Source organism: Pleurodeles waltl, chromosome 7, assembly GCF_031143425.1.
Source record: "Pleurodeles waltl isolate 20211129_DDA chromosome 7, aPleWal1.hap1.20221129, whole genome shotgun sequence".
NCBI classification, from domain to species: domain Eukaryota; kingdom Metazoa; phylum Chordata; class Amphibia; order Caudata; family Salamandridae; genus Pleurodeles; species Pleurodeles waltl.
The window spans coordinates 910,782,436-910,805,037 of NC_090446.1; the positions used below are offsets into that span (position 1 = coordinate 910,782,436).

Sequence of the window (22,602 nt, forward strand, 5' to 3'; positions counted from 1 at the left end):
GGCAACTGGCCTGACAAGGTGTATTTTACACACTGAAGAAATGAGGAAGTTGGCGCTGTTATGTGTGCTTTGCATTTAGAGGCACTGTTGAATGTGACAAGCATAGTTTTTCACATACTGGTGTGATGAGGAAATTGCCATGCATTACTACTTTACTGGGACAAAGTGGAAACCGGCGTTGCAATTGTGCTTTGCATATGAAGGCAGTGCATAAACTGGCATAGGAACGCATGTTTTACATATTGGGGAAGTGTGACAACAAACTGACATTGCAGTGGTGTACAAGAATGAATGGAACTCTGAGACTTAGCACGCTTAAATGAAGAGAGTTTATAATTTTGGAGATATACTCCATAAATAACAATCTAAATTGGCTGATTTATAGTGTATGCCTTATCTGCCTTTGAGATTGGTAATGCATCATCCATGCAAAGTCAGAAAGTATCTGAAGCAATCAAAAGTTCAGAAAAAAGGATTTTCAGTAACAACATTTCATTTGTTCTTTACATGCTGGTAAGTGGAAGAAATTGACAATATATGATGCTTTAAAACTTGGCCAAATTGGAGACCAATGTTGTTTATAAACTAAACCAGTGTGGAAGGTACTGCGATGATGCTTTATATACTATTGAAATACTATTGTTATTGTTACATGTGACTTGGACGAAGCATTTTTGAAGTTGACTGTAACTCGCTGTCTGGCCCCAGCTTTAGTAGCTCTCTGAGTGAGGCTTGCCCTGGCACTGTTCTTTACCTTTTCCTGGGAGAAGTGGATACTCGTTCCGCCCCTGCCTTGCCTATTCCCAGTGTAAACGAAGTATATAGTGTGGTATGCATTTCTGTCTATGTCAGGAACACTTACTACGCCTTACTGAAACTTTCTGTTTGAATGAAGTTCACACAGCTGCTGCCTGTGTTGGTCCTGTCACGTGAATGAGACTGAAGCTCTCATTGCTGCTGCCTTTGTTGGACCTGTCTCATGAATGCGACTGAAGCTTGCTCTGCTGCTGCCTTTGTTGGACCTGTCACATGGATGAGACTGAAGCTCTCATTGCTGCTGCCTTTGTTGGACCTGTCTCATGAATGCGACTGAAGCTTGCTCTGCTGCTGCCTTTGTTGGACCTGTCACATGGATGAGACTGAAGCTCTCATTGCTGCTGCCTTTGTTGGACCTGTCTCATGAATGCGACTGAAGCTTGCTCTGCTGCTGCCTGAGTTGGACCTGTCTCATGAATGTGACTGAAGCTCACTCTGCTGCGGCCTGAGTTGGACCTGTCACATGAATGAGATCGAAGCTCTCATTGCTGTTGTCTGTGTTGGACCTGTCACATAAATGTGACTGAAGCTCTCACTGTTTCTGTCTGTGTAGGGCCCGTCACATGAATGTGATCGAAGCTCGCTCTTCTGCTACCTGTGTTGGACCTGTCTCATGAATGTGACTGAAGTGCGCTCTGCTGCTTTCTGTGTTGGACCTGTCAGAAGAATGTGATTGAAGCTTGCACTGCTGCTGCCTGTGATGGATCTGTCACATCAATGAGACCGAAGCTCGCACTTCTGCTGCCTGTGATGAACCTGTCACATGAATGTGACTAAAGCTCACAGTGCTGCTGCCTTTATTGGACCTGTCACTTGAATATGACCAAAGCTTGCAATGCTACTGCCTGTAATGCTCCTGCCACATTAATGTGACAGAAGCTCACACTGCTGCTGCCTGTGTTAGATCTGTCACATGAATCTGACCGAAGTTCACATTGCTGCCGCTTATGTTGGACCTGTCACATGAATCTGACGAAGTTCACACTGCTGCCGCTTATGTTAGACCTGTCACAGGAATCACTGTGTTGTGTTAGTCTGCCCCAGGGAGGCGTTCCATAGGGGGTGCGTGGTTGTTCCGACACAACACCCCTGGATTTTGATGCATTCCCAGATTTATCAAAAGTGATAGACCTGGGAATGCGCCAAAACTGCTATCTCCCCAGGTGATGCGTAACAAGGAGAAATATGTTTCCCCTTGTTCTGAAGCACACATAGAAAGAGGCAAATGACTCTGGGGATTGTTTTTGTGCAGCAAGGAAGCCCTTCCTGCTCAAAGACAATCCTGCTTACAACGCAGTCGCCCTTGCCCCATGGTGCAAGAATGCCTGCATTGGCACTAGGCAGCCCATTGTGCACTAGCGCTGGGAAGAGGCAGGACTGCGCTGTATTATATCAAATGCGGAGCAGGGCTGCACTTCCTCTGTCACGCAGTGCGTTGCAGCAAGGGGGCACATATAGATAAATGTGCCCCTAAATGATCAATTTTTCAGGTAATCTAACAATTCATGGCACAATAGCTTGCACTGCTCCTGCTACCTGTGTGAGTTAAAGTCAATGATTAATATAATTGATTAAACGTTGCTCCCGCTAAAGGCTTCCAGGCACTACGATACTACCGTTTATGTCCCTGCGTTGCGAAGAAAGTCATGCACTCTGCAGTAGGTTTGGATGGCAACAGCGTGAGGTTCGGGCCTCAGAAGGTCTCAAAGAGGGACCAGTGTTTTCCACATTCCCAGCCCAGTTCGACGGACCTGCAGGTCTCGCATCTCCTCGCCTTGCCCGAAAATAGAAGCCCTCAAAGGTGTCCGTGTTCCCACACCTGCCTTTGAAATGTGGCCGGGCCCCCTTTGGGTCACGGGGTGAAAACACGCGGGGAAAGCAGAATGAAGCCAGTCACGGGGTGTATAAAAGGCTCCCTCATCCCCTTTCCCCCCAAGACCCCTTCTCGGGGTCGCTTGAATTCTGTCAGGTAGGTGCGGGAAATTCTGTAAAACACACCGCTCCAAAAACACCACTTGTACGACAAAAGCGCGCATTGTGTTCACTGCTTCTAGGTTTTCTCTTTTCTGCGAAGTTCTCCAATTCTACCTTTATTTGATTTCGGGGGAATATGGGTCCTGTGTTTATACTGCAGCATGAAGGCCTAAAAATATCCCCCTTAATGCCTTCAGCATGGGAGAAGCAGACCATATGCTGGCGGGGAAACAAAAGGGAGTCTGTTATATCAAAAGTTTCATATCCACACTCCCACCCGGCCCTAGTCCCCTCCCTCTCAGCCTGCCTCTCCTACTCCCAGACTTCCTCTCCGCCCGGGGCTGGGACGCAGAGAGGCTGAGGAGGAGAGAGAGGAGCCCGTGCGCAGGCACTCCCCAGGGGTTAAGCAAATGTGCTTGAAAGGCGAGGACCCCAGGGGCCTGGAGGACGAGGAGCGGCCTGGGGCATCTCTGCCCCCTTGGTCCTGATGCAGGTGAGGGCGCGAGCCCCGGGGACGCGCCGAGGGTGGGCTGGGACCACGAGGAGGGCTAGGAAGAAGATTACAGAACTCGAGCCCTAATTATATATAACTCGTGCATTTTGGGTAAACTTAAAAATCAGGGAAGAACTTGTTCATTTTTTTTTGCTTTTACTCAGAGTGAATTGTTTTGTGTGTATTGTATTATAGTTGCATTTATGCATGCATCCAAAGCAACGGGAAATAAGATGGTTATTTTATTTTGTTTTTCCCAGTCATTTTGTGATTTTTTTCGGGTGAGATGTGTGCCTATCCTAGATGGGGAAGGTTTCAGAGGTTCAAAGATGATTTATGTTCAGATACTTTTTATGTGACCGAAAACTTGAAAAACATGGGTTTCTATTAGCTGAATGAGTGTTTGGTATTGTGGTTAGAAGATTCAGGCATTTTAACTCAATCGAAAACTTGCATTTTGTGAGCGACGTGAAGATTCGAAAAGGACTTTGTGATTTTGAAATCTGATCCTGATGGGATCTGTTACGTCATATAACCTGCCTGACTGTGGCCTATATATTTAATTTTGTTGTTTTTGTATAACTCTAGTGGTACTAGTTAAATACTTTAAAGCTATTGGTCTAATATGATGCTTCTAAGCATTAGCTATCAGGATTGGGATAGGACGTGGGTTGACTTTTTTTTGATCAGGTTGTATTTGACTTGGCAGAAGGTTTTCAGCGAATTAATTTTTCCTCTCAGTTTCAAGCAGTGGAGGTTGCCTTCCAAGCCTCGGTGGTATTCTCTAATTCCCCATAAAGCGGTGTTTAATAGAAACCCCCAAACTGGATCCCAAACTGAGCAAGTGTTTGCTTCATGCAGCAGAGGACAGGCCTGTGACCTGTGCGCAGCGTGTGGTGTATGGCGGAAGATTTGTGATACATGTGTGTGTGGGTGATGGAGACCTGAACACATTTGCAATATGTGGACAATGTGTTCTCAATTTCTTTGAACATGTGCAGGATGCTGGGGCGAATATCTATTAGCATGTGTGCAATGTTCTATAGATGATGGGGAATTGTGATGCCATGTGCAGTGTGTGGTTCTGGAACTCTTAGCACATGTACAGTGTCCAGGGGTTCAATATATGTGAGCTAATTCGCAGTGGTGTAGGTCATACATCTCTGGGAACATATGTAGTATGTGCTCTTTGGAAATGTCTTTGGGAATGTACAGTATGTGAGGGTGCGGATCTCACTGCGAGAATGTGACAGAGATCTGAAAGTGTGCTGTATGTGGGCAACTATTAATGAATCTCACTTTGAACATGTACAGCGTTTTGTGAGGAGATCTATCACCGCCCGTGCATGGCTGGTGATCAGTTTAGAGATATTTAGGCACATATCAAGCATAGGGGTGAAGCTCTGCAGTGCATGGGGTTCCACATCAGACATCACATGCAGAGTGTGGCTGATGAAGGTCCTTGAGCTGACATGAAGCTTTCTGTGGATTAAGAACTTTGCGGACATGTGGAGGGCTCTATGGGCATGTGCAGTGAGGGGGCTGGACAGCTTTGTGAATAAGTGCAGTTTATGGGAGCTGGAGAGGTCTGTGAATATGTGCAATGTCTGATGATGGATGGATAGGTCTGTTAGCATGTGAAGAGCTCTGTAGACATGTGTAGAGAGTGAGGGCTGGAGAGTCCCATGAATATGTGGAGTATGTGGGAGATAAGGAGCTTCGTGCTCATGTTCAGTGTATGATGGATGGAGAGATTTGTGAGCATGTGAGTTTGTGAGGAATGGAAAGTTCAGTGGACATGTGTGGGGTGGAGAGCTCTGTTGATATATGCAGTGCATGGAGAGTGGAGAGCTGTGTGGACATGTGCACTGTGTGAGGGGTGGCGGTATCTGTGAACATGTGCATTGCGTGGGGGCAGTGATCTCTATGAACATGTGCGGTGTGGGGGATGGAGAGCTCTGTGAACATGTGCAGTGTGTTGGACTGTGACTTCTGTAAACGCAAAGGTACACATAAACGTGTAGTTTGTAGTTGAAAGAGAGTTCTGTGGGTATGCAAAGTTTGGACAGGACTGGAGCTATGTGGACATGTGAAATGTGGAGGTTGGAAAGGTCTGTTGCCATAGTTAATGATTGAGGGGGTGATGAGTTATGTTTATATTTGGATGGGTCTATTGACATTTTCTGTGTGAGGGTGGGAATCTGTGAAGAAGTGCAGTGTGAGGATGGAGAGCTCTGAACATACACAGTGTATGGGGGTGGAGAACTCTGTGGACATGCGCAGTGTGTGGGGTGGAGCGCTCTGAGGACATGTGCAGTGTGGGGGTGGCAAGTTCAATGGACTTGTGCCGTGTGGGGGTTCTGTTGATATGTGCAAAGCTCTGTGGACTTGTACAGTATGTAGGGGATGGAGAGCTCAGGGGATGCTCAATGTGCATGATGGTGAGCTCTGATGACGTGGAGTGTGTGGAGATAACTGAGAGCAAATGTAAACAAAGTGTGCTGTTGTGGTGAGTGTGTGCTCTTGTGTGTGTGTGTGTGAGTGAGTGAGTGAGTGAGTTTTTGTCTTTGATGAAAGCCTCTTTGGCTTGTACAGAGTGTTGGCTGGCGATATCTCTTAGCGTGTACAGTGAGGAGGAGTGGGACTGGGTGTAAGAGGTGGGGATCTCTTTGAACGTGTACAGACTGAGTCGCTGTATGATTACCCTTTCCTCGCTTTTCTACAGGTTTTCTCCCCAGCACTTTGTACTCCTCGTCCCGGTGCTCCTGGCTGACTTGGCCACTCTGCACTTACTGTGCAGAGCCTTAGTACATAGCAAGGGGTCTTCGGGACTCTCAAATACGATGAAATAATCAACTCCAATACAGTTAAATAAACAGAAAAGATAAGTCGATGGGTATAGGAGACGTGGCTAATGGAGGCAGGAAGCTGGATAAGACCGGAGATGAAGACCTGAGGGAGAGGTGCAGGAGATGGAGACCTGAGGGAGAGGTGCAGGAGATGGAGCTCTGAGGGAGAGGTGCAGGAGATGGAGCCCTGAGGGAGATGTGCAGGAGATGGAGCCCTTAGGGAGAGGTGCAGGAGATGTAGACCCGAGGGAGAGGTGCAGGAGATGGAGCCCCGAGGGAGGGGTGCAGGAGATGGAGACCTGAGGGAGAGGTGCAGGAGATGGAGCCCCGAGGGAGAGGTGCAGGAGATGGAGCCCCGAGGGAGAGGTGCAGGAGATGGAGGAGGGGTGCAGGAGATGGAGCTCTGAAGGAGAGGTGCAGGAGATGGAGATCTGAGGGAGAGGTGCAGGAGATGGAGCCCTGAGGGAGAGGTGCAGGAGATGGAGCCCTGAGGGAGAGGTGCAGGAGATGGAGACCTGAAGGAGAGGTGCAGGAGATGGAGCCCTGAAGGAGAGGTGCAGGAGATGGAGCCCTGAAGGAGAGGTGCAAGAGATGGAGACCTGAGGGAAAGGTGCAGGAGATGGAGACCTGAGGGAGAGGTGCTCAAGAGATGGAGACCTGAGGGAGAGGTGCAGGAGACGGAGACCTGAGGGAGAGGTGCAGGAGATGGAGCTCTGAAGGAGAGGTGCAGGAGATGGAGCCCTGAAGGAGAGGTGCAGGAGATGGAGACCTGAGGGAAAGGTGCAGGAGATGGAGCCCTGAGGGAGAGGTGCAGGAGATGGGCGGAGGAGGCAGAGATAGAAGCGAGCTGTAGGGGCGAGCAGTGAAGGAGGCAAATGAGGAATGAAAGAGTGAGAGAGACATGAGCTGGGACAGTGAGTGCAAGAAAATGGAGGACGAAGAAAACGAAGGAGAGAGCGGGAAGGCGAAGTAGGAGAGAGTAGAAGTGAGCGAGGGGAGGGAAGGGAAAGAACCAGGACCGCGAGAGCCGGGCCAGCCATAGAGAAATGACGCCAGGAGAGCAGAGAGGCTGAGCGCACATTATCTCCAGATGAGGCGGCGTGTTCAGTCAGTTTTAAAAACACTGAGTTCCCCAGATGCCAGACATGTCGGTGCAGTCAGCCTCTCCTGCCTCCTCGTGTTACCGGACGCCTGGTCACCGTACACAGCAGAGCCTGTAATACCCGAAGCCCGCACATCCTCCCAGAGGAAATGTGATACACGGGAGGCCGGCTGAGCCTCCACCGGAGGGAGGGAGTTAGGACAGGCCGGAGCAGAAATAGAAGGAAGGCTCGGCCTGGAGCTGCCAGCACCCCTACCAGCTGGCGTGGCATGCAGGCATCCGAGCCAGGAATGATTTTTGGATACAGCGCTCATAGAACAATTATACAAAAATGAGTGATTATGACTGCAGATAAGGACCACAGCACAAAGCCTCTACACTGTCTCCAGCGTTACCCTTTTCTTACAATTCCAACCGATCATTTCTATCTGGTCCTCTCAGAAACTGGGTACCTGCCAGCCTGCATTTCTCAACCATCTCTCTTCCCTCGTTTTCATTCCACAGATTTAGTCCTGAGCTGCGCAAGCCACTAGGGGGCGCCTGGGACACGCGATATGAATGAAAGGGACCCAACCCCTGCATTCTGACCGTGTATCTTCTTTAAGGACTACAGGCAGGCCCAGCCACCCCCACATTATCAAGCAGGGCTGGGCGGGTCTCTCATTCCGCGGGCATTTACCGCAGAGCTTGAGCCACTGGAGGCTGGTTTGGAAAACTCAGGGCTGCCCCCGGCTCTTCTGTCACTTGTCTCTGCTTCTTTTCTCTGATTCTCCGGAGGTTCAAGAAAGGCAATGAAAAGGAGGGAGGCACGGGAAGTAAGAGAGGGCGCGATCAGAGAGGGACAAGAAAGAGAGGAGAAAGGGAAGAGAATGGATGCATGAACAGAGAGATTAGCTTGGAGACGAAAGGAGTGTGTGGCTGGTTTGAGCATGTTAGCTCGGCCTGCTTTTGGGGCCCTTCGGGTAAGGAGGCTTATGCCTACTCGCAGCCTGATTACAAGTGGGTTAGTCAGTTCCGAACATTGCCTAGGGGTTACACATGGGTCGGAATTATGAATCAAAAAGGCATTTAACATATCCGATAATTATCAGATGTGTTAAATAGCTCGAGCTTTGTTCCATTTCGGCAGGTCAAACCTACCAAAATTTAACCAACACCACACGGTGCATTAAACACCAAAATCCGCATGTTATTCCCCACAAACTTGTAATAGGTGCTATTTATTGCACCCAGTGACGTAACCTGTGGTATTATTATTTATCAGGTGCGCTAAACAGCCCATGTACTTGTAATCAGGCCCTAGGTGGTTTATGTTCTATAGTCCAGTCCCATCTCAAGCAGGCACATACTTCCACCCACCCATGCCCACAGGGCAGACGAGGACCCAGAAGCATCGTTCTTACACATAAGGACACCCAGGCCCACCATTCAGCTCATTTACAGCAGACAAGGATGTCCAAATCCAAGCCCATAGAGTGCTTCACATCCCAGGATACGGTCAGCAAAACCTATGTCATCCGTCCATTTATTTCAGATTGGGCTGCAGGCCCATCCAACATGGCAGTGTGCTGTTGATGACAATAATAAGAGGCCAATCCAGGCTGCCCTTACTGTTAGGACATAAGCGATCTATTTAGTTTGCCACTTTCATGAAGACTGAAACCACTAGCCCCTTCACAGCCTCGTTCTCAACTGCGAAGAGCCCCAAGATCATCTAGCCCCCCATTTCCTGCACACATGGACCCTTCGGTCCTTCCAGTCTGGTGATGCTCTAACACTTTAAAACCACTGACATGGCAGCTAAAGACAAGAAGCCAAGAGCATACAGTTTATATTCACAAATAAGGCCACTGACTCTTAATACATGCACACATCGACAGTGCTGCCAGTGATGATGTAATATAAGTATGCAATAAGAAGCATAAACGCCAGGCATTAAACAGCTTGTATAGTTGGCAAAGATAAAAAAATCACTGTCTTATGGCACGTAACGAAAGAAAGCGGGTAAATACCAACCACAAGAAAGTGCTGTGCAAAAGTTGCATTTTCAATTGACATTCACATACCACAGAGCTCCCCTATAGTGAGATTTCAATGGTGAATCAAGTTACATGCAGAAGTTCCTTTTCTGATGTCAGAGACACTACAGTTCCCAAAGCTCACCTGGCAAGGATCACACAGGGGGTCATTCCGACCCTGGCGGTAAAACCCGCCAGGGCCGTGAACGACGGAAAGCACCGCCAACAGGCTGGCGGTGCTTTCCTGCCCATTCTGACCGTGGCGGTAAAGCCGCGGTCAGAAAAGGGGATCCCCTGGCTGGGCTGAACCTCCATGGCGGCGCTGCAAGCAGCGCCGCCATGGAGATTCCGACCCCCTTCCTGCCAGCCTGTTTCTGGCGGTTTTTACCGCCAGGAACAGGATGGCGGGAACGGGTGTCATGGGGCCCCTGGGGGCCCCTGCACTGCCCATGCCACTGGCATGGGCAGTGCAGGGGCCCCCTAACAGGGCCCCAGCATGATTTTTGCAGACAGTGAAAATCGCGACGGGTGCAACTGCACCCGTCGCACTCCTGCAACACCGCCGGCTCCATTCGGAGCCGGCTTCTGTGTTGCAGGGCCTTTCCCGCTGGGCCGGCGGGCGCTCCCTTGGCGGGCACCCGCCGGCCCAGCGGGAAAGTCAGAATGGCCTCTGCGGTCTTTTGACCGTGGAGCGGCCAAGTGGCGGTTCCCGCCGGGCGGGCGGCGCCCTCCGCCCTCCGGGGTCGGAATGACCCCCACAATGTCATACAATGGGAACGCTGGATGAGAACCCGGTGTCCTTGTAGTAGAAACTACAATTTATAATCTTTGCTCATTTCCTCTAGGCCACAGCTCCTTTTTGACAGTGATGAAAATACATCTCACATACAAAAATTCTGCTATCATGCTCTGTGCATGTTTGATATGTGTGTGTTTTTGATAAATGTGCATACATCTTTGATGTGTTGCTGTGTCTTTTTTTTAAAATGTAAAGTCCTGAATGCGTGGGATTTCCGCTAGCGGGTAAGAGTGCGCAAATAGGCTCCTGCTTGCTTGGCACACTGCTGTCAGGCAAATGTGCCTTGAACAGTTTCACCATTCAAGGTGCTCTGGCACCATTGTGGGCGTCCTGTGTTGTGGCGGGGGTGAAGGTCTGCATGGTTTTTACACTTGCTGTCTCAGGCATAGGTTGCTCTTTGGTAACTGTGTGGTTCTGGAGTCTGTTTCAGCCTCAACTAAGACTGATCGTTGGTGCAGTGGCCGAGTAAAGAGGCTGATGTCAGCACTTTGAACCAAGCATCAATGCTTTAAATAAGAAGGTCCTGTCAGGTACCATGTCCATGCAATTCTGTAATTACTAAGGGAGAGCACCACCACTTTTAGGAGGGGTACAGTACCTTTAATGGAAGAGAACCAACACTTCTCAGTAGCAAACATGTACTTTGGGGCGGCGAGTATCTGCACTTTTATCATAGTCCTCGATTGGAGCTAGGTCCCTGCCCAGCTTCTCTCAAAACAAGGGTCTGATTCACAAAGGGACTTACGCTTAGTAAGTGCAGAGCCTCCGCACTCGTAACTTTACCACATGTAAGTCCCTTTGTGAATCGGGCCCGAAGTATATTGTTCACCCTGGAGGCCAATAGAACATTCAGTGTGTGGCCTCAACTCACCCTGCGGAACATTTGTGCTGGTGCTCAGAAGGACTTTGAACTACAGGTGGCCGCTACATGTAGCCACCCTTTCCAGATGAGACTAAGCTGAGGTACGTTTATGCTCACGATGGCTACCTGTTGTAATGGTGCCAGGAGCAAGTGAAACACCTCCAGATCCTAGTAAAAGACCTCCTTTTTATGGAGAACTTGTTAGGATCCGGAGGCCTCCAGACGGCCCACACTCCCCCCGCCAGGAAAGCACGAGACGACATGGTTTGTTCGTTGGAAGGAGTATCTTTTATTTTCAAAAAGTCATCATATAAATTACCTCATAACTTTGACAAGCAAAACATCAAATAGCAAGTATAAGAAGGTTAGTCAATAAAGAAAACATTTTTATTTACATGTTACTGAGAAATTACTTGTGACCATAACCAGTGTGACAGGATCCCTTCCTGTCCTGAACCACCATATTGGACCACACAGGTGACCCGTGTCTCACCTGTATCCGTAGGAGGGACGGTTACCCTGACTACTCGGTACCTTGTCCTCCAGTTTAGGGTTCCGCCCCCCCTCCAAACACCAATCAGCCCTGGGGTGTAATGGGGGGAGCCAAGAGCGGGAGCCCCATGTTCTCCCCCAGCGATCTGAGGTCTCTTACCCCCTGATCTGGTGTGTACATCCGCTGGTTGGCTCAGAACTTCAGGATCCTATCCCAGATGTCCTCGTGGGGGCCCCACCTTGGGGACCCCCTCCTATTGTTTCTAGTCACATTTTTTATCTCAATTTCCAAACTCCCTTCCAAACCACTAACATAAAGGAGAGGGTGGGTGGGTCCAAAAGCGGGCCGCACGCCAGGTCCCGCCGCCGCACACGAGTAAAGAAGGAATAACCTTCTTTGGGGGGCCTTTAAATAGCCCCCCACCAGTGTGCGGCGGCCGGAAACGGCGGTCGGCCAACGTCGTCCCCACGATGTGCCCCCTGGGGTATGACTTCCCCCCCAACGCCTCGCGAGGCATCAGGGTGGAAATCCGGCCGAACTCGACACCCCCCCGGCAGGGGGAAAAGGGGGAAGGGAGTGTCCCAGGGCCTCGGAGGCCCCGTCCTCTAACGGGCCGCACCCCCCCACTACGGGGGGGGGCGCTCTACCCTAGGATCCGGAGGCCTCCAGACGGCCCACACTCCCCCCGCCAGGAAAGCACGAGACGACATGGTTTGTTCGTTGGAAGGAGTATCTTTTATTTTCAAAAAGTCATCATATAAATTACCTCATAACTTTGACAAGCAAAACATCAAATAGCAAGTATAAGAAGGTTAGTCAATAAAGAAAACATTTTTATTTACATGTTACTGAGAAATTACTTGTGACCATAACCAGTGTGACAGGATCCCTTCCTGTCCTGAACCACCATATTGGACCACACAGGTGACCCGTGTCTCACCTGTATCCGTAGGAGGGACGGTTACCCTGACTACCCGGTACCTTGTCCTCCAGTTTAGGGTTCCGCCCCCCCTCCAAACACCAATCAGCCCTGGGGTGTAATGGGGGGAGCCAAGAGCGGGAGCCCCATGTTCTCCCCCAGCGATCTGAGGTCTCTTACCCCCTGATCTGGTGTGTACATCCGCTGGTTGGCTCAGAACTTCAGGATCCTATCCCAGATGTCCTCGTGGGGGCCCCACCTTGGGGACCCCCTCCTATTGTTTCTAGTCACATTTTTTATCTCAATATCCGCCATAAGGGCGACCAGGGCCCCAAAGGTCCTTCGCCCTCCCCACCCAAAAAGAGGCTGCGGGCAAAACCCCACATGTCGCGAATAAATTGATCGGTTCCTTCGTCGGACAAATGCACTTGGTCGCTGTGAAACATGTGCATACCTTTCAGCAGTTTGTGGGGGATATTCCATAGGCGCCCAGGGCCTGGGCAGAGCTTCGCCATCTCGGCATTAAGCCGGCGAACTGATACGTTGATGGTGCGAGATCTTAACCCTGCCCCCCACTTAAGACGTGGAACCATGTGTGACCAGGCAAATGCTGCCCTTGGGAATTGCTTTGCCACTTTCGAAATTTCAAGAAATACCGTCTCCCGAAGGGTCTTCCGGCCTAAACGCACCAAATCATTGCCCCCCAAGTGAATGATGATCAGATCCGGAGACTGGAGTCCCCCACGACTACTCGCCAATTCGACCAAATGTTGCAGCTGGGTGATGCCTCCTCCGCCAATGCCGCACCACCGAAAAGCCACACTGTGCAAGTCTGCCCGTTTCGACTCACGGAGCTGTTGCAACCGGTATGCCGCCCGACGGACAAATGAATGGCCCAATACCCAGACTACTCGCTGAGGCATTTGACTGAAAGAAAAGAAAACATGCGCGTGAGACAACACCACCGAGCAACCCAGTCCCTGTTACTCCAACTCTTGCCTGATGTAACGTTTGTAACATTCCGAAGACCAACAACCTATATTTTTTACAGCGGACGCTGGAAGACCTGCTGCTGCTGCCGCCGTGGCTGCGCCAATTCTAAAGGAATGGGATGAATAACCCTGTTGATCCACTCCAATTGATTTTAGGGACAATTTAAATACTTCCCCGAACTGGTAGCGTGAGAGGCAGTCTCCGCCCGGGTGGATGAAGAAGGCCGGAGACTCAGCCATAGGGCGCACCGCCATGTATTTGTTTGTGATTAACACAGGGCATAAGGGGGAACCAGGCGCCTCACCTAGTGTGATGCGTGTTCCTTTTTTCAGCTGGTCGGTCTTTGATTTACACAACATAATGTGCAGTGCCCCCCTGCAGATCGTTACGTCTTCCCGCTGTAGGCCCCCCAAGTGGTCACCCTTGGAGGAGCCTACCAACTCGCTGATGCGGAAAGCTCCGTAAAAAGCCAAAGTGAAGGCCGCGGCGAAAAGCGCTGCCTCGGAGGGTGAAGAGCAGACGGTGTGAAGCGCCCTTAAAATCCCTTCCAGCAAAGGAGGGGTGACGGGACGCCTGGCATCCGAGCTACTCGGGGATCCCTTGGCCCAACCCCTCAAGGCTTGTTTTATGATAAAATTATTCGGAGGCCTCTCCAATTGAACTATTTTTGCGAAGAAACGTATCGCCGCCAAATGTGCCTTTGCGCATGACACCGGACGCCCTAGGCTGCGCAGATGTTTAAGGAATGCCCCTATTGCTGGCTCAGAAAAGGTGTCTGCCATATGTCGAGCATGCAAGAAACGCCTGTAAAGTAAAAAACTGTTCTCGTAAGCTGTTTTTGTGCGTGGGGCCAAGGATAACGCTACTAAATCTGGGAGGGAGGGGCACCAATCTTCCACAGAGATTCTGGGAACTCCGTCATCTTCTCCTTCGCCTGGGGGTGATACCGCAAGAATTCCTGCATCAATGAACGAGACAATGCTTCAGCTGCGTTGTTATGCACCCCAGGCACGTGCTTCGCTTTGAACGTGATGTTATGCTGAAGACAAGCCAGAATCAGGTGTTTCAAAAGGCGCAAAACCAAAGGACATGAAGCCCCTTGCCGGTTGATAACCTCTACCACCGCCATGTTATCAGACCAGAAAATTACCACCCTGTTCCTGAACTCCTTAGCCCAGATGTTTACAGCGACCACGATTGGGAATAATTCCAAGAAGGCTATATTCTTGGTCCAACCCCATCTGACCCAGTCCCTAGGCCAGTCTGCCCTGCACCATAATGGGCCCAAAATTGCGCCGAAGCCTATGCTTCCCGCAGAGTCAGTGTATAGGCCCAGCGTAGGGCTGGGTATTGCTTTCTGCGGCCAAATGACCGACCCGTTGAATGTCCTAAGGAACAAATCCCACAGCCTCAGGTCGTCTCTAACCTCTCTGGACAGCCTGGTGTGGTGGTGTTTTTCTTTTAGCCCCGTCATTGAGCGAGCTATTGACCTAGAAAAGGGGCGACCCATAGGGATAATTCTTAGCGCAAAGTTCAGCTGACCCACCAGTACCTGAAGCTGGTGCAGAGTCACCTTTTCCTGAGACAATATAAATTTAATGGACTCCTTAAAAGCCAACAGTTTATCTAAAGGCAAGCGGCACTCCCCGGCCAAGGAGTCAATTTCAATTCCCAGGAAAGTGATGCAAGTAGAAGGGCCGACTGTTTTCTCGGGGGCCAAAGGCACCCCAAATTCTTTGAACAAAGCGATTAAAGCTTGAAGAGCCCACCTGCACCTGTCAGAATTGGGGGGTCCCAGAATCAGGAAGTCGTCCAGGTAATGAATGACCTCCCGGTGTCCCGTACGTTGTGAGAAAACCCACTGAAGAAAGGAGCTGAATTGCTCGAAATAACTGCATGATATGCTGCAACCCATGGACATGCATTGGTCGAAGTAATACCCCCCTCTGAATTGAAAACCTAGCAGGTGGTAGTCCTCGGGGTGCACGGGAAGCAAACGGAAGGCAGACTCAATGTCGGTTTTTGCTAACATAGACCCCCGGCCCAGCGCTCTCACTTTCTCAACCGCATTATCCACTGACGCGTATCGGACTGAACATAGCTGCGGATCGATGGCGTCGTTCACTGATGACCCCCGAGGGGCTGAAAGATTGTGGATCAATCTAAACTGTCCTGCTTCCTTTTTTGGAACCACACCCAACGGGGAACATACAAAACCAGATAGCGGAGGGCACCTAAAAGGACCAGCAAGCCTGCCCAGGGACCTCTCTTTCTCTATTTTTTTTGCAACTACCGAAGTGTTCTGCAAGGCAGATATTAGGTTCTTACAATGATCTACCGGAGAGACATTCGGGGCCGGGATCCTGAAGCCAAAGGAAAAACCGTTAAGAAGTACTGAAGCCGCGTCCGCAGAAGGGTAAGCCTGTAACCAAGGGCTTAAGGCTTCTAACCTGACCGGGGAGGGAAGAGGAGAATCAATTTGATGGTTTACTGGGGTCCCGACCCCGCTCTTTAGATTTCTTAATGCACTTGGATTCAGGATGGGACGGGTGGCCACAAAAGGAACAGTTATGCTTGAACTTGCATGTTCCTGCGGGACGTGAACATGACCTTCTGTTAAATGCCCAGCAAGACCCTTTCTTCTCACCGGAAAACTGGGGCCGAAAGGGCTGCCTCCCTGGGACCTTGTTGTTAACACATTCGAGCCACACATTCACTTCTGTTTGATCCCACCCAATGGAGGGGTCCTCTACTTTTGCCCAACAAAAATCCCTATCATACTCCAACCAGGCAGACCCCCCGTACGCGTGTTGAGCCTTCAATATCTTGTTGGCATAATAAATCAAAGAGGTGCCCAACTCTGGGTTTTTTTTCCAACAGGATTGACATAAAAACATTAAAGCCAAATAGCCAATTTGTGATGTTTTCTTCAATCCTTGGCTTTCTTTCACCATAGAAAGATGATTTATGTTCCTTCTCCTTCCCTTCCATCTCCCTTCTTTTTGCCCTTATTAAAGAAAAAATGTCCACAAAGTCTCCCTTCCATATTTTTTCCCTTGTTTCAGCGCTAACGTGGGCTGCCAGCTTACCTGGTCTGGATAATAATGAGTCTGTCATCCCTTCCTTGACCGGGATGTCCGGATTCTGAAGTTTGCTTGAGTTGGGCTGGACGTCCTGAACCGGTGGAGGAGATGGGAGACCAATGCTCGGTGCCAGGGCGACACACGGGCTACTGATCGCGGCCTGCCGCAAGTTTGAGGAGTGCGCTGCAACTAGGGAGTCTACCTGGCGTTTTAAATCAGCCACTGTGTTTTGCCATGACATGTCCGCCCCCCATGGGGCAGTGGGTGGTGTGGCGGTGGTAGACGGTGCGTTAATACCAGCCAATAGTTTAGAAACTTCCATTAGCGCCAGCCTGGATGGCTCTTGATCATTCGCCCGGGAATCGTGGAATCCCACAGGCGGTGGACCGGATGGCGCGGGTGAAACTACCCCCTGAAGCGGTGTGGGAGATGGCCCGGTCTGCGCTGTTGGTGCTAAGGCCGCCAAGGAATTACGAATATCGGCCAGGACTCCCTCTATACCCACGCCCGCGGGGGCCGTGGAGCCCGAGATAAGAACTTGTGGCGTGGGGAGTGGGTCAGTGAGCGGGGCCGCGGCAACGGGCACGCTCAACTGTTCTGAGAGGCTAGTTGCTGCATGAGGTGACAGAATGATGGTTGCCGGTGCCGCTGTGGGGGGCGTCAGAATGATGGTGGCTGGCACCTGCGCTTTTGCATTCCTTCTACGCTTAACTGGGGGAAAAGCCGCATTGGGGGCCACGTGGGACCGCTTAGGGCGGGAACCCTTCTCCCTGCCCCCATCTTTTTTAGGAGCCTCTATGGCTACACTGGGTTCCTCACTCCCCAATTTTTCCAAGACTAATCTCAGCAGCTGGGACAAATCGGGGTCGCGCTCCCTCCCTTTTGGGGTGCAGGCCTTCTTAGGTGGCATGGTGACCTGCCCTTATAGCTATCACCAATTGTAAAGGACTGCCCAATTCACAGTATAACCCCCCTTTTATTTTTATTTTTTTTATATAGGGGTACGACCTGAAAAGAAATCAGAGGCAAAAAACAATCAAACACAGGGATCCCAAATGTCCACAAATTGAAACCCCTTAATCCTGTGTCCACCCCGCATAAATCAAAAGAGCTGAAGAAACCAATCTGCAGTAAGTGTGGCTCAACTGCCCAATAATTAATGCAACCACACAGGCTAACCACAGTGAAAATTAAGTGTGGCTCAACTGCCAAATAATTAATGCAAACACCCAGGCTAGCCACTCTTTGGCTGCCTGCAAATGGGCCACCTCTTAATAATGGCTCATACACATAAAGGACTACACAGGCAGGTGGCCTAACACTGTGCTAAAGCACGATAAATTACAATACCAATGTTATGCAACCACTGTCAGCCCCCCCACACCCACAAAAACCACAACTTTACACGAAATTGCAAAGGCAGAAAATTACAAACACTGAGCACAACGAAAAAAGACCAGTTCGCCCAACGCGTGTTTATCAAAATTGTCCAGGGCGTCGGGAAATCGCACTGCCCACCCCTTGATCGCGCGTTTAAAATTGCGAGCGCTTAAACTAAAAAAAACCCGGACAGTTAACACAGCGCGGGTTTGCAAAGCGCTGCTCGCCACATGTGAGGTTTATTCCTGCGACCCCACTCCTACAAATACTTTAGCCGGCTGCCCTGAAATTGAATAAGTCTGGGCACGAAGAAATCCGGCTCAGGCACCGAGCTGGACGCGCCTCCGAGGCTCGGATGAACCCTTAGTTATTTATTTTTATTTTTTAAAAGGCTGCGCGTTAGACTGCCCCCCCCACGCAGCTGGAAAGCAGGGGGCCCGGCACGCCACTTAGAGCGCGAAGCAAACCGGCTCCGAACCGGGCTGGACGCGCAAGAAAAACCCTGCAATAATTAGCCGGCCGCCCGGCACGCCACTCGCGCTGCGCTTTTTATACTTACAATCAGGAAGGACTTCCCCGAAGGCAGCAGAGGACGAAAACGAGGGGAGAAGCCGGAATCCTTCAGGTGACGTGAAGCAGGAAGGACTCTCCGAAGGTGGGCCGCACGCCGGGTCCCACCGCCGCAAAACCTCACCCAACTGGCAGCAGACGATGAAAATGAGGGGAGAAGCCGGAATCCTTCAGGTGACGCGAAGCAGGAAGGACTCTCCAAAAGCGGGCCGCACGCCAGGTCCCGCCGCCGCACACGAGTAAAGAAGGAATAACCTTCTTTGGGGGGCCTTTAAATAGCCCCCCACCAGTGTGCGGCGGCCGAAAACGGCGGTCGGCCAACGTCGTCCCCACGATGTGCCCCCTGGGGTATGACTTCCGCCCCCAACGCCTCGCGAGGCATCAGGGCGGAAATCCGGCCGAACTCGGCACCCCCCCGGCAGGGGGAAAAGGGGGAAGGGAGTGTCCCCAGGGCCTCGGAGGCCCCATCCCCTAACGGGCCGCGCCCCCCCACTACGGGGGGGGCGCTCTACCCGTTGCAATGCACGAGGGGCTATTTTACAATTCAAAGTAACGAGGGGCTATTTTACAATTCAAAGTATATCACAAGTTAAATTCTTTATCCAAAAAATGCATCCTCTGCAGGAAGGAATTGTTTTTTCTTTTTTTTTTCACTGCAACAAGCTTTTTAAAAATATTGTAGTCAGGACTCGATGTGCACCAAGATCTGTTGGCTTGCTTGTTTTTTATTTGTGTACTAAAGAAGTATTCCTTAATAAAGAACGACATCTGCCTAGACTGTCATCTCTATTAAACATAGTGCATTGTATTATATGTAATGAACTGCCATTTTATTGTCCCATTAATCACATTCAAACGTCTGCTAAGGGACAAAGGATGCTGGCAATAGCCAAGTCCGGGTCTTCTCTAAATCCTTGTCCACCTAGGATTATGGCTAGTGTGAATCTGGTGACTGCCCCAATGATAAGGGAGCTATTTAATCTCTTGTTAACCACAGCCAAGCTTCCAGCATGCTGGAAATGTGCACTAGTTCGGCCTATCCTTAAGAAACCTTCAGCTAATCCAGAGCTTCTTTCCAACTATTGCCCCATCTCTTTGTTACAATTATTTGTTATACTTTTAGAAGGGTATACTAACTTCCAGTTGCTGTCCTTTCTTGAAGAGCACACAATCCCAGACAACTCACAGCCTGGTTTTAGACCATACTACAGTACAGTGATAGCCCTGGTGGCAGTCTCAGACAACATCATACTCTCTCTAGATACTGGGGCCGTGATTATGCTGGTCCTACTAGATTTATCTGCAGCCTTTGATACAATCTCTCATTCCATTCTTATCCATAGACTGTATGGGGCTGGTATATACGGTAACACTTTGGTCTGGCTCAGGGATTTTCTGGACAACCAAACCCATAATATCTGTCTCGACTCCTTTAGGTTTAAAACTTCAAGAGTCAATAAAGGAGTCCCACAGGGTTCGTGCCTGAGCCCGACTCTGTTTATTGTTTACATAGTGGCACTAGCGCAAATAGTGAGATCTTATGGATTTGAGATCATATCCTTTGAGGATGATACCCAACTGCTTATGTCCTTTGGGTCTGACTCTAGGAGAGCACAGTTGCAATTCTCCCTTTGTATGTATGAAATTGCAACATGGATGACCAATAATTGTCTCCAGATAAATAGAGATAAAAAGGAGATTCCACCCTTTGGCAATGCAGTTGAGCTATGGTCATCCAGTTGGTGGCTATCTGAGCTGGGTCCTGCCACCTCCCCCAAAGAGGTCGTAAAAAATCTGGGGATCAAAATGTATCAATTTTTATTGATGAAACTCTGTGTGGATTGTATCTGTGGTACCTGCTATGCCACCATGTGGCTTCTAAGGAAGACCTTTCCGTGGTTCTCCCCAGATATAGAAAGTATTTAGTCCAGGCTGTCATCACCAGTCGCCTGGATTATGTTAACGCACATCTGGGAGCAGCTAACAAAATCTAGGTATCAAAACTCCAAGTAGTACAGAATACTGCTGCCCAGTTATTTTGCAATTTGCCTTGTCATACTTCCATGGCTCCCATTGTAATGGACCTTCATTGGATTTCCTAAAAAAAAAAGCATTTTCTTTCAGATATGCGGCCTGACAGAGAAAGCTTCAATTACGGCTTTGCACACCTATCTACATTCCAAGTATGTCTGTATCAGCCCTCTCGGGATTTGAGATCTTCCAACATGGCCTACCTAAAAATTCCTCATAGTCGTATGGCCAGATTTGGTGGTAGAATATTCTCCTACCTAATGACATCATATTGGAATAAGCTCCCCTGCCTATTGAGCAATGTGAGGTTCACGTAAAATTAAAAACACTACTAAAAACTTGGCTGTTTAATGCTTCCTTTTAAGTCTCTGGTAACTGCTCTGCTAACCTGCTTTGCCTGGTGGCGAGATACTCCTTCGGGAGTGAGTTGTGCACGATAGAAAGTGGCTATAACAACTATAACATAACACAACATAACATATATTTTGCATTGTTATGATGTACAAACCTTAACTATACTCTGGGACTTTAGTTCGGTTGGCTAATTTGAAGCGAACAAAGACTGCAACTCCCAGAAGGCACCTGTTTTTTTCCTAACCTTATCATTGGTGCTTTAGCGGTGACACAGGGTTATGTGTTTGCTCTTGGTGTATGACAACACAGACAGACACAGACTTGAGGCACACCCTTGCTCTTATGCACTCAGGTTTGTTAAAATGTGTTTTTCTTGGGCTGTGGAGGGTTTCTAGTGGCGTGTAATTAGCTAAAGGTATCATCTTCCCGCTAAGTGCTGTCGGCCTAGTATCTGAGACACACTGATTCATGTGTTCATCACAGAGCGGGCCAGGATTCTCTTAACATGCTCAGTCTATGATGGACAGCCGATTCCCAGAAATCCCCAAACCTCCTTGAGTGACCGTCAAAGTGACCTCACCCGGAGGCCAACCTATATTATCTTGTGGAATCTCCCAGCAGCTCCTCGTCTAGTAGATTCCCCTCTAGAACACTAGACTTATTTCCAGAACGTTCTTCATTACTCGTCTCTCTTTGATTAAAAGTTTTCAGCTTAACGAGGCCCTGGGATTTAGCTGACTGTTTCACATAAGCACAATTCAGATTTCCTGAGAGCTGTAAATCAGATGGCGGAAAATGGCCTTTTAATGCAAAGTTGTTTCACATAGTGGGCTTCTGTAACATGAGAGAAGCTCTCGGTCCCTGGTGGGCCATAGTGAGGGCGGTGGAGGTAGGCGCAGGAAGGTGATGGATGGAAGCTGTCATGCGCTGGCAGCGAGAATGATCCCATGGGGCTCTTCTCTTCTTGTGGCTGATAGGATTTCCACTGCTGTGTTGGAGTTTCCCTTACGCACGTTTGGCTTGCCCAAGAAATACACGTGCTAAGCTGGAGACTAGGATATTCTCTCCATGGACGGACAAGGGGATTCTGGGATGAACCTTCCTAGTTTGCAGGTCAAATGGGATGGTGAATACCTCTTCAAATGTGGGACATGGGTTTTGGGCTAGTCAAACGCCTTCATATTCGGTCCATAATCGTGAATCAGGCAATTAACAGTGGTTAACGACCTCTGCAGAGGACATTGACTAATGGTAACACTAAGTAGTAGGCAATAAGGTTCAGTTAGTAGCCAAATTTGCTCTGTTAAAACTAGTCACAACTTCTCTTCCCATAACTCTTCACATTAATAAATTGGAAGCCCAAGACTGGAAACAGGGTGCTCCTCTCACCACACGCCCAAAAGAGTCAGCTAGTAAGTGGTAACCCTGGAATAGCCCCACCAAAGGGCAACATTCTAGGTTTCTTGCCAAGAGGTACTCCTGTACCCGAGGTGAGACAAAAGAGACCTAGGGGAGCCCCATTGAAGGTTAGATTGGGGTGTCTTCCTACAGCCCACCACATCTGGCTGGCATAGTGGTGTAACAAGATGATGAGACCCTCCCTGCAGATTTACATGGAGGGCCCCTGGAAGTCGATAACCGACAGATATCTTTGGGCTTAGGGTTGAATGGGGTTTCCAAAGGGTGGGGCCCCTTGCAAAGCAGGAGCTGTAGTGGTGATTAGTGCTTCACTCTGCTGCTCTAGCCTTTGAGTCACAGCATCCCCTGACGGAACCTACCCACCCGACCTCTGTCAGTGCCTTAGCGTGCCTACTGTCAGTCTTCTTGTGCTGTGGTGACTGAGGTCCAAAAATCTGCAGGACAGGT

General features: G+C 49.7%; 1 protein-coding gene across 1 annotated transcript in view; it reads left to right on the forward strand.

Moving 5' to 3' along the window:
• Window positions 1-3,132: 3,132 nt before the first annotated feature.
• Window positions 3,133-22,602, forward strand: part of SYNPO (synaptopodin) — a 172,038-nt gene continuing 152,568 nt past the window's right edge. Inside the window, exon 1 of the mRNA XM_069199556.1 lies at window positions 3,133-3,283. The gene's annotated coding sequence lies outside the window, so the exon portion shown is untranslated. The remainder of the gene's footprint in view (window positions 3,284-22,602) is intronic.